Below are 13250 nucleotides of genomic sequence, written 5' to 3'. Positions count from 1 at the left end.
CCCCCCCCCCCCCTCCAAACTGTTTCTGTGCTGTACTACAGAGGCATATGTTCTCATAATTCAGTTTGTTATGTCTTGAACCTGGATAATGAGTAGCTTACATGGGAGAGAGATGCTTCCAAGGTCACTGTGACATTGCCATTTATTTATTTATTTCAAAGAACAACAACATTACTGAAGAGCTTCCTTGTCATGGGAGAGGCAGAATTATGGAGGAGGGAGGGTGAAAATCTGTCAAGGGATTTAGGACAGTAGTTAGAAGGTAATTAAAGTCAAAAATTGTGGGTGATTTCTCCAAGTGAAATTGCAGTGACTGGTTTTATAGGCAGTGATGCTCTCAGTTGAGTATGCAGGTCTCTGAGCAAACTGTGTGTGCTTTCCTGTGAAGTGACATGTGTGCTTTCTCTTACCTGGACTGTTATTTTAAGTTTAGTGGTTCTGGAGAGCTTTAGTACAATAAAAAGTGATAGAAACACGCAAACTGCTTAAAAGGGTAAAATGCATTTAAAAATTCAAAACTAGGTGTTTGTTGTGAAAATACTGTATGTAAACTTACTTTGTAGCAAACCTCTTACTAATGTATCATAGAGTTTCTGCTGATACTTCTCCAAGTTGAAATAGCTGTCCTCCAAAGACTTAAGAGAAAAGCTCTTACTTCACACAGTGGTTCTTTTGAAGTGTTATGTGACTTCTGCTATGTAAATTTGAGTGTATGTCATACCTTTCAGGTTCATATGGACCCCAGTCTTTCTCTGTTTAAAGAAAGTGGCAAAACTCACTTTCACTTCAGTCTGCAGCTTGGAAGTGTGTGTTCCCCTAGTGCTTTGTTACAGGTCTTTTTATCTCTTTGCAGGTGAAGAAAATAGGCTTCTCTTTATTGTATTGACTCTAAAGGATGTATTTTAATTTGTGAATTTAGAATTATAGCTATCTGTGGAAGTGCTATTCATTTAGATACTAGAACATCGGTTTTGTTACAGTAGCATTCTTTGAATCCCAGCTGTTGTTACTTTTCCCTAGTCTTTATGTATTAATATGTTCTTTAATAGTCTTCTTCCTTCAAATGCAATTAAATTTTTTTTTTTGCTTAGATAACTCATTTTAATTGCACTTACCCCAAACATTCTGTTTATTTTCATCTTCACTGTTCATCATTAAGAACTTGGCTATTTTTATGCAAGTCATGCAGACTATTGAGTCTGTATTTAGTGTGAGTTTGGGCTAAGTGTAGAAATTGCGGAACTCGGTCCTAAATTTGTAAGTGCAATTAGGAACTAATTGGATTTTTAAAATATAATTACTCAAATAACGACTGTGCACCTTCTGTCCAACCCACTAGTTTGTTTTTTAATTAAACAAGTTGATTTTTTCCCCCTTAAATTCTATATATTGAAAAGATGAAAATATTTGTAAATGTAGTTATATTCCAGCTTGCTACTCACTCAGTTGTTGACTGTAACGTGAAAAATTAGCAAGATGTATCAAAACTTCTTAGTGTTGTAAAGCAGAATCTTCCTCTTTAGGTGTTAAGTGAAATAAACGGGACTTGTTATAGTAAAATCAGCCACCGAACCCAGCCGTGATCCTGCTGACAGGGCACCCTTGCTTTGTGTGTGTGAGGATGCTCCAGAGCCTCCCTGGGCTGGGGAAGGGCTGTTTCCCATGGGTGCTGGGCTCTGTGTGAGCAGGATGGGACCTCAGTAATGGAATTCCAATAAAACTCAGTCGGTGCATTTTAATTAGATTTAATGGGAGCTGGGAAGGATCATTAGAGAGCCAAACACATGCTTTTGCCAGTAATATGTTCACTATATTATTAATCTGATTTAATTTGCAAGATCCTCATAGCAGGAGTAAAATCTTTCTGTGTACCTGGAAAGTGTTATATGGGTCTATTATATTTTGTTGTTAAATATGTCATTGCTTCCCAAGCAATGTAAATACAGAATTCAAATTGGGCTCTGTGTGGTGTTTATGAACCCTACCAATCGGAGGATGGAGTTGGATGCTGGAAAGAAGACTTGTATGTCTCTTTAGCAACCACGTTTTTATTGACCATTTTGTAATAAATTGCAATGGTGTGTTAATAAAAAACCCACTGCAATACGTAGAGTGTACTACTGAGTAATAGGGCTTTTTAAAGATGATGTACTGCCAGTCTGGAATTGAGGTACACTTTGAGGGTTTTTTTATTTCGATTCAGTTAGAAATACAGTCTAATTCCCTGAGGTGGAAAAATGGAGATTACAGTATTACGAGTTCTAGATATGGTACGTTGAATCCTGAAATGTGCTTTCAACACCTGCCCAATGCTCCCAAACATCTCATGTGCCGCTTCCTGCGGAATGATGTGGACATCCATAGGAGCCGAACTGTTGAAACTCATCCTTGTTTCAGAAATAAGAATGTGCCTATTTCCTTTTCTTGATACCAATGTATTTTGGAGTGTCTATTGCCTGATTGTCAGCAAGACATCCCTTAGTTACTTTTGTGCATGACACTGTTGAATGACTTATGCTTCCAGTGTAATAGGATAAGTGCTGGAAGTTAAGCTTACAGCATACGAAGAATATGTATAATTTTTCAAGGCTTCCACTACTGTAGAGCTCTTTCTTCATAGTTGTTCATAAACTTCACTATTGTTTTTCCTCAAACGATCGAAGGAAACTTGGAGAATGAAAATGGGCGGTCTTTTTTTTTTTTTTTTCCCCCCAAGATATACTGGGGTGGGTATAGACCATGTGCAAGAGAAATGCTGAGGCGATGCTTTGCAAATGCAGTATCTCTCAGATGAGGTGCTCTGTCAAGGAGACTGCACACACTCCCATGGAAAGATGCCCATGCGACTTTTGTATACTGCTTTATGATTTTTATTCACCTACCTGCAAACTAGCAAAAAAAAATTGTCAGCAATTTTTAGAATACGATTCTGATACTGTCAAGTTGTTTGGGCTGGTACTTACGCTTTTCTCAGAGGCTGTGATATGGTGGAGAGTTCTTTGGTTTCCACCTCCCTTAACATCCAGGAAAGTATATTTCCTCAAATTATTCTTATGAATAATTCTAAGGCTCTGGAAGTACCATAGTGCTACCATTTCTGATATATCCTTGTTCAAATATACCTTTTTGGAGAAATGCTGAAATGTTGTGTAGTCCTAAAAATACAAGTTAAAAAAAGTTACACTAATTTAAGAAGGTCATGAAAAATCACAGTAACTTTCTAGATGATAGATAGGTTTCCTCAAAACACCTTCCTCTTTGCCTGCAAATACTGTGAAGATGAGAGAGCAAAGTAAGATCATAGCTAGTTGGATGTTCTTTTGCATATGCAAACACACTGATTTACCCAAAGTATATTGGTATTTGTGTAAAACTGTGTGCTTATGAAATGAAAGTATGTAATTTGCCAGTGAGACTCTTTCTTCTCTGGAGAAGAACAGTTTTTATTTATGTTTTACTGTGCTAACAAATAGATTATAGACCTGAATCTGCACCACTGAAGTCAGTGAATTCTTTGTTCTGTCCTTAGTGGTTATTGGGTCAGGCTGTATGTAAGTGTAAGTGAACTCTGCACTGTTTTATTCAAATTTCACTGAAAAGTCTTAATTAGGGGACCCTTAATTAAATTGTATTGTCATATGACATTTAAGCAAGAAATAGGTGTTTCTCGTGATATTTTTATTCCTAGGTTTGATTCAGTTTTGCCTGGGTTCCTTAAACTGAACCCACTTCTATATTTCCCACATCTAATTTTAAAATATATGGATCAGAGTTGCAATTACTTTTTCATTTCTCAGTGTGTAATTAATAGTGCTCTAGAAGATGAGGTATTAGCTAAATTTTTAAAATTTTAATATATAGCTAAATGTTTGTTTTTATTAAATGATAAATTGATAACTTCTCATTTAAAAAACAATTTTTTTCAAAGAGACAGCCATTTCATGAGGTCAGAAACAACTCAAGATGCTAAGATGTGTATGGTCCGCTACTTGGAAGTCGTGATGGTAGTTAAGCCTAGGTCTGTGTAATACAGACAAAGCTGCTACTTTTCTATATGAAGCACTTGCATTCTTCATCGTGAAAAACTTGTCTAGCTTTCGATCGGTTTTGGTGATCTTTAAGGAATCTAAAGGTGGTACCTTCTCATGTAGCATGCCACTTCCCTGTGAATATTTGCAGACTTATCCAGAGATGAGTACGCTTGACTTTCTTTTGAGACCTATCTTAAAGTAGCTGTTTTTCCAGCAGTATTTCATAAAGCATAATGAGGGATGGATTAAGCCTGTGTGTTCTCCAGCGCTTATACTCATGCTTGGAGGAAAACTAGCTTGACTTCAAGTTCTTCAGAAACAATTGGCTTAAAATATGCTTATTTTGTGTAAACTGCTGAGGTTGGGTTTTGAGGGATGTTTGCAGGCAGTGGGAGTTAAAAGTCTAGAAGCAAGGGAAGAAGCCTGCAAAACTTAATTCATTCTTCTTGGGTCCCATGTTCTAAACTGAGTAGTTTATTTTTATATTGAGATTACAGAAAGAAAAGTGAACCATGAATGGTTTCTTCATAGTAGTGTCATTTTGTAGTGGTCTTAGTCAGAATACTAGAGGCTGCAATATGAAATCATATACAGGGGACATGAAGCATGTTGAGACTACAGAAGTGTGAGCACTAGAGCACTGTCCCATCCCTGCCATTGGGTTGAATTGCTTTTACGCCTTTGATAGAAACAAAGCAAGGAGTAAGAAGGTATTTTGCAGGCAGTGTCTTGGAGGCAAATCTGAGCTGAAGCAGTTAATTGTATAGGGCTGCTATAAGCCACTTCTTTGAGAATTGTATATGTATACGTGTATATAAAACCTTGGATATGTATGGAGAACCATGAAAGGTGCTGTTGCTAAGTACAACAGAGCCAGGAGTACCAGGGTTTTCTGAGCAGACAAAAATCTTATGCCCTGACCCAAGTGGCCCATTATCACATTTCCTCAAATTAGAGTAAGCTATTTGGGTCAGCGTGTATGTACAGAGCCATCTGAATGAATTCCTTGGCTTGCATTTGCTAAGTTACATTTCTTTCGCTGGGTTTCAAAAGGCTGTGACTTGAACAGAGTTGACAGTACACAATATTACCCATTTACTCTGTAGATTATACTCCTCTGGAGAATTGGTGTCGACTAATCTGCCACTTCTACGTTTTCAGAGACCTGCGAACTGCATCTCCAGTAATATCACAGGAAAGTGTCAGATCCAGCTTTCTGTAATTTTCTTACTTCCCCCAGATTTCTAGGCAGGTATGGCTAGGTCTCCAGCCTTTGTCACTCACTTTGTCCTGTGAATAGTTTCCTTTCTGTGTAGAAATTCTGTCTGTCAATACCCAATTTTGGCCACTCTTAGGGCAGCAAGAAGCTTGAACCAGATGGTTGTCAACAGATGATGACAAAATTCTGAAATACTGCTCCAATACAAACTGTGAGGCTCAGTATTTAAAACACATTCAAGCATATAAAACCTGCTTTTATTTCTAATGCCATTACTACCTTTGCTGTGCGATATTCTTGGTACAATTCATACATTTCCACGATGACAAATCATTTCTCTTACTGAAAACAGCAGAACTCCCCTAACCAATTAGTGGTATTCAGTAATGAGTAAACCACGATGAACCATGTTATGATTTTATGTCAGTTAAAATCGTTCAGTGCTCATCAATGAAAACTGCGGTGATTTACATTAATTGGTGGCCTGTCTTCTCAAACTAGTATCACGCTGTGTCAAAAGTGCTTTGCAAAGAGTTGTAATACAAGTAAAGTCGCAGTGATTGCCTGTGATTGTCAGTCTGTTGTTGGCTGGTGCTCTGAAGAGGACCAGGAAAAGACTTAAAAATTCGGGAGAACTTAATATGTGGCTGTGAATTTTAGGAGTATAACTAAAAGTATTTGCATAAAGTAAGTGCTGAAGAGCTCGTAGGTGCGATGCAACTTGGATTCCGCTTCAACGTTGCATTTGCTAATCTAGCAACTCAAAGTAATTTAAGTGCCTTATAAAAGGCTGTTTATGTGTCTATGAAAATCATGAGGCAAATATGCAAATTTAAGAGAGTGTCTTCTACAAGTTTATATATCTTAATGAAAAATGTCAGAGCATAATAGATCAACAGTCTGGTTTAGCCCCACAGTGGCCATTTTTTTTCCTGAAGATAGCACAACACGTCCTTGGTGGCCCCAGGAGTCAATTAACACTGCAGAGTGCTTGCTCTTGAAGCTGGCTAAGGACTCTCTGATTTTTTTGGGAGGAAATACATGTTTGTTGAGGATGGTCATCTTGAAGTCGTCACTGCTGCCTGATTGTGCAGACGTGCAAGTAGTTTCCCCTTACTAATTTAAAAAAAAAAAAATAATCTTCATGTTCATTTCATTTGCTATCCTGTTCTGTGTTGAGTGGAAGATTTGCTCCACCAAAGTGAAAATATTTGAATGTTTGTATCTCAAGTGATGCCTGAGAAGCATCGCTGGCCATGGCCTTTGCATACCGAGGGCAAGCAAAGTGGTAATTCTACTTGTTAGCTTCTGATTTCACGTTGACACTACAAGGAGGCTATCTCATTTTTCTTTCTATCAAATTTACAAAATCTCATGCTTGGGAAAATCCCTTACAACTTGAGGTGGCCGAGTGCTGCAGGGTTTATCAGAGTAAGTAGCAGCTTTTGATGACACAGGTGCCTGTTGAATGCTGCTTTTATTTGGGATTGTGGCCTTAGGGAAACAAACAAACTAGGAGTGGATAACGGAAACGGAGAGAGGCAGGGAGGGTTGCTGGTTAAATTACAGGGTTATTTTATTTAGCAGGGAGCAAGAAAGGCCATGTCTGGACCAAAAAACCCCTAACAGCTTCTACAGTGCTTCAGAACCAAAAAGAGCTTGTCTTTCTGAATAGGTGAAGAGATAAGCAGCAACATTTGGCATATGCAAGTATTGTCTTTTATAAGCCATGGGGAAATCAACCTTCCTTCTTTCCTGAAAATATGGGAGCTTCCTTTGAGCACTTGCTTTTGGGAATGAACGTATTAGAGAAGAATTCATGGATACTCTGGATCTAATTTTTATAGAAATGAATGGTAATGTGCTGTGGGACTTCAGGTTTGCGTGGGTGTATTTTACATTCACCTTCCTTATTCTAGACTTAAAGAATTACCTTTTTTTGTAACTGATAAATAACTGGTTTAAAGCAGCTCATCCCAATAGAAATTGCTACTACTGTAAAGAAGAAAAAAATCATAGCAGTAGTGCAGTGATGTTTTAATATCACAAAGTAATCCCTCTGTACTTCAGCAATAAAGTTACATGATTTACAGTTAGCCTTCTTTTCAGCATCTTTCTATTGACACCTTTCTGTCAAAAAGATGAAGTGAAGAGTAAAACCTAACTCTGTTTTCTCATATGTTAAATGTATTCGGCAAAGCTTTTGTGAAGTAGAAAGCATATGGACTTTGCAGATAGTGTTTGCATTTGGGAGTTGTGGAGAAATTTATGTGAACTTTGTGCTGTGGAAATCATTGCCCTTTAAAGCAACTGGTTATATTAAAAATAAGCACATCCCTCAAACCTGTATTTTTGTAGAGTAAGTCTGATCTTCAGAGCTCTTCTGTTTGGTTTTTTTTTAGGAGCAGGAGTGTATAATTATTGGTATAAACTGAATTTTTGAAATTAGCCACTCTGAATGCATAGGTAGACCTGCCATTTTTTTTTCTGAGAAATCTGTTAGTGTTTAAAACCAACAGGCAAAACCCAAACCCTGGCAAACTAAGCCAGAGTATTTTGCAGCTATGGGCTGAAACTGTCTAATAACATAGTCCAGAAGCTCATTGATACTGATCTTCTTAATTCTCTCAATAACCTGAACATTGTTTCTGATTACAAGAGGAATAAAAAGCAGACTAATACATTCTTAGATGTCAAAGTCTGATGGACCACAAAACATTGAAAAGGATACCCTTCAAAAGCAATAAGTAGGAGGTATGTGTATGAATTTCATTAACCAGTAACAATATGCATACCCATACTTGTGGGAAAAATACCACTTAAATTGTGTACTTTCTGCTAGACCACTGGGGCTCTTATACTTCCCAAGGTTAGACCTTCTGCCTCCCCTTTGCGGGCTTTTCTGTGGAGGTGGATGGGGCAAGCTTTTGCAAAACTGTTAAATATAATTTATAAAAGAAGTTACCTGAGTAGTTGGGACTCGGTAGAGCACTGCAGGAAAGACTGGAATTGGGCTTCAGCTGCAGCCGTGCTTGTGGAGCCGAGTTGCTCATGGGCATGTTCTTCAGGTTTACTGTGTGAGGCAGGCAGGCATCAGGAATGGGGCCGGTTCTTGGAGTAAAGGTAAGTATGCATTTAAATGCCTGCTCCTCAAGAAAAAAGGAAGCATTTGTGTTTTTCAGGGCAGTGTTAAGCCTTAGAGTGGGGTGAAGGAGGTCTCTCTCCTTTTTCCTTCCTCCTTTGCCCTTAATAACCATTTGATTGCCAAATCTGATCTGAGCACCAGAAATCTGTGCTGGAGGTGTCAGTGTTGGTGATGCTGTGCCTGGAGTGTGGGGTTGAGGAGACACCTCTGCGACCTGCCTGGGCTGTATCCTGCCTTTTTCCCAAAGGAGAGTGCCTGCTCCTCAGGCCTCTTTCCCATCCAGGGCAAGGCAACTGGCTTTTATGTTGACTTTGAACCAAATGTGTAAAGCGATGAAGGGAAACCTGAGCAGACCTTGGGCATGGAAATATTGTCCTTGGGGCTGAGGTTGCAGTTTCTGTTTCTATGCTCTTATTGGGTGGGTGATGCTGAAGCCTGAGGTCACTCTTTAAATTTCAATGGCAGAGATTTGGAGAGGAGTGGCTAGTAATAAACTGGGGAGGAGAAACTGTGTCCCAGAAAAGGTAAAGATATTGCTGAAGAAGGAAAATCCAAGGGATTTCCTTCCCTGAGCACTCACAGCTGGGCTCTACCCTGTATGGAGGAACAAAAAGAAAGGCTTCATCAATCTCACTCTTATTAAATTGGCATGCCTAATATATTTTGCTAAAATGTGTTCATCGTGATGTTTTAAAAAAAACAGGTTAGAAATCTACTGACAATAAATGAAGATTTATTGTTTTCCATGTCATTGGGCCCCTAATACAGGTTTGGAATACTAACTGGAATTTGTGAAAGGGTGCAAAAAAAATGTCTGGGTGCCATTTAATTAACTATCTGGCCAATATTTCTCTCTTTTTATTGAAAAATCTGTAAGTTGCAACTGGCTTCAAGCACACTTCTGTACAACTCTGCCAACAGTCAGCAAATAAACACATTAAAATACAGAAAGCCTTGTACAACTCCAAGTGTACCAGATAAAATCATACCTTGAACTGTGGAGATTGCTTGTTGTAATGAACTTGAATATAATAACTGGATTTTGTAATTAAAAGGAAGTGATTGGAATATAATATTTATTTTGTAAGCATAGTGGGAATATCTCTTGGTAAATCTGTCTGGGATAACTAATCAGTGCAGATGTGAGCAGTGCTTTCTTTTTAACTTAAAATATACTGGTAGCCTGATGTAAATAACCTATTTTATGCAAGTAACTCTGCACAGGCATTTTTATTGTTCTGTTATATTGTTATTCTAAATGACACTGCAGGCTTTGATCAAAATACAGGAGATGCAAGTGTTAAAATTTCTACAAGAATCAAGTTTGGGGATTAATGCCTTACAAGACTTAATGAAAAATACAATACAGAGTGTATTGTCTTCTTGAAGAGCTGATTTAAATAAACTTTCATATAATTTGTCCAAACAAGGTTGAGAGAAAGAACAGTATGAATTGAGAGTCCTAACTCTCTCTCTGGGATGCCCCAGAAGTTTAAACTGGAAGTTCCTGTGCTTTGCTGGTAGTGGTGCCTCTCCTGACTCCTGTCCTGGGCTCGGGGCTTCCCTTGTGGGTGTTGCCTTGTGGTGCCACTGCAGCTCTCTGACCCTTATGGAGATTTCAGCCTCTGTTTGGGGAACTACTAGAGTAAAAGAAAAAAAATCTAGATTTGTCACTCAAGGTCAAAGCACTGGCATCAAATGAGTAGTTTAGTTTTTAGCTTAAAATGCTGCAGACAGCATTTTATGGGTACAGAATATGTAAAGCTCAGCTTTTCTGTACGATTTACCAAAGGGAGAAAGAAATCTAAACCTGTCTGGTGACACATTAATGCCATGTCAAGTGACTGTGTATTGGGGAGATGGAGACCAAGTTCGGACTAGTTTAAAAGACAACTAAGAGAAACCTAAAACTATTAAATTAACTTTCTTGCATCTCACAGCCACTGGAGCTCTTGCAGTCCTGGTCAGGCTTCCAGTGGCAGCTCTCAGGTTGAAAGGTTAATGACTCATCTACTAAGCGGTGCAGTTTTCTTTCATTTTTCATTTACAATTATCTCTACTCCTTTAAAAACTGAAAGGCCATTCCAAAACGTATTGTACTTAAGCATTATTGCTGTCAATTAAAGTTATTAAATCCTAGATCTTTAAAAATGAAATCCATATATGCTTTAAGATACTTGGTTACTGCATAGCCACTCTGTTATAGAAGTGACGAGTATATCGAGGCAGCTCTGGACATTTTGCAGATGTTTCTTTCTAAGGATTGAAATGTTCATTTGCATTCCCATTTTGTGGGGATTATAGGGGAAAAATGGACACTGAAGGAAGAGCCTTAAGGATGGTGGAACCTGCTGTGTTGGCTGTGAGTTACTGGGGCAGGAGCTCAGTGAGAGCTGGAGAAAATCGGGGTGAGCAGATGAGATGATGCCTTGTGTGTAGGGATAATAAAAGATAAGAAGAACCACATCCTGAGCCCTGCTTAGAGGGGTGATGAGGAAAGAGGAATAGCCAGTACCTTGCAAATCATAGGCCGAAAAATCTGAGATACTGGTGGTGGTTTCAGGGAATGGAAGATGATGAGGGCAAAAGCCAAATTTTTCACAGCCATTTGATACGGTATTCATGTTCGTGCTCCTTTGTGAATTCCTTAAATTAGCAATTTCACTTTTCTGCAAGTCTCCTGTACTTTGACTCTTAACTGAATTAAGTCCCATTATAAATGACATCTTTCCAACAGTCGGAATACAGGTTAGCGCTCCCAAGAGGAGTGCTTTAATGAGGTTATTGCTATGACAGCTCAGCTTCAGGCAGCACACGTGCCACTTCGAAATACCCTCTCTCTCCTCAAATATTATAGCAACTTCTGTGACCGGATTTTAAAACTTCCCTTTTAGTGGAATTTATGACCAGCACTTCATATTTCTATTCTTCCAGTAATGCAGCTGAGGTTTTGACAGTCTCCACTGTTGATTTCTGCTTTTACTTCTGAAATGTCAAACCGTGTATAGCTATTAACAAGTTAAAGAAACAACAAGGTGTTAACTCATTGGCCATTTCAAAGGATGATCTATGGACTAAGTCAACAGATTTACAGAAGGAACAGGCACATACGCTGGAAATATATGGAACATACACCTACAGTGGAAATCTATGGTACCCATCTGGTTTCAGTTCCTATGAGGGAACTTCTCAATAGATGGAAATGATAAACTCTTGCGACTGGTAGGTATAGAAGCATTCCCATTACAATGCGGCCATGTAGGTGGGTGCAGTGATTTGTCTCATCAGAGGAGCTGGCTGGTCTACAGCTGTGCTGTGTATAATATCTCTTTGATCTCCAAGATGTTAAATCATGCAGTTATATTTCTCAAACTTTCAGTGTGAGTCTGAGAGGTTAACGCAGAGGCAAATGCTGGCGTAAAAGCCAGCAGTCAGGGGCTGCTTCTGTTGGCTGCAGTGCAAAAGGTGATGTTGGCTGTCGGGGTGCCTGGGCAGGCACTGGGCTTGTATTGGCTTTGCCACCGCTGCCTGCCCCAGTCGTGTGGGCTCCCTGGGTAGCAGAGAAAGCAGCCTGTCCTCTTGGAAACTAATTCACCCCATCCTTACCTTTCTCCTCTGGCTTTGTTCTTGCCTAATACCAACTTCTGCAGTGTTAAATGCAGGTAAGGTGGTTCCAAGCCCAGGGCTTTGAACCTCAGTATGATTCAGAATAACGTTGATACTGGTATCTTAAAAAAAACACACCCTACTATTTAACAATATTCTCAGAAAATATTGTGCCAGCCTTTAGGAAGGATGGTGGTGGAGTAAGCAGTCAGTATTGTGAATATCTCTCTGTTGCTGCTTGCCTGTGAAGTAGCAAAATGTCATGTTTAAACTCAAATGAGCAGCTTTAAAATGTGTTTTTGCTGCCTTGGTGTTTTCTAGTTTCTTTGTAGACATGGGTGACTTCATTGTTCAGTCTCCTCATCCTTGCAGACTTTGAAACTGAGTTTTTAAGCATATGACTTTGACATACAGAAAGGAGTCATACTCAAATCTGACATGACCTATATAAATATTGCCTTAAACAATGGCTTGGATGAAAAGGCTTATTCCTTTTCCACAGGTGTTAGTGTTCCTGTCTGCTTAGCTGTGAATTGTTGCAGCTACTTCTCATCTGACATTTGTCTCTACCCACCAGTGGGTGCTCTGCCACCTCACTACCTGTTGGCAATAAACTTCTTTATCACTACTCATCTCAGTGCAATTATACCCAGGAAGATGCTCACGAACTATATATTCAACCCCAGAAAGCTTTGCCTTTTTGAAGTTAATTGGTTTAAAAGATTTTTTTTTTGTTTGCTGCTGCTTTAGAAACAGTGCACTATAAAGATCTGGATTTTTTTTTTTTTGAGTATTTTATTGTAAGCTAAAATACCTCGGTACTAAAGAGTAAAAAGGCTGGCTGTATAAATCAATGCTTCATTGTATTTATTATGCTATTTACTAGGCCTCCAAGTATACTAAATTTCTATAAATGCAAAATCATTCAGCTGTATCCAAATTGGCTCAAAAGATGCTGATGAGAACATTTAAGGTTTTTGCAGGTTCTGATAATACCGTTGCTGTAAGTGTGCTTGTCCCAGTTTTCTTTCTATGACTGAACTGAAAGTGCAATTTCTGTATAACTTTAATGACCGGTAAATAGGTTCAAATATTCCACACATTATATTCTTTTTTCTATTCTCTGTTTGGCTTGCTTGGCCATTACTGCCACTTATTCCCTGATCATAATTTGTCCTCTTTGGAGAAAAAAAAAAAAGGTGAGATGGAGATTAGCAGGTGTCATTTCCCCCCCAACACACCCCCCCCC

Source organism: Athene cunicularia, assembly GCF_003259725.1.
Source record: "Athene cunicularia isolate RWA chromosome 7 unlocalized genomic scaffold, athCun1 chr7_part1, whole genome shotgun sequence".
NCBI lineage: Eukaryota > Metazoa > Chordata > Aves > Strigiformes > Strigidae > Athene > Athene cunicularia.
This window is presented reverse-complemented; position numbering follows the sequence as displayed.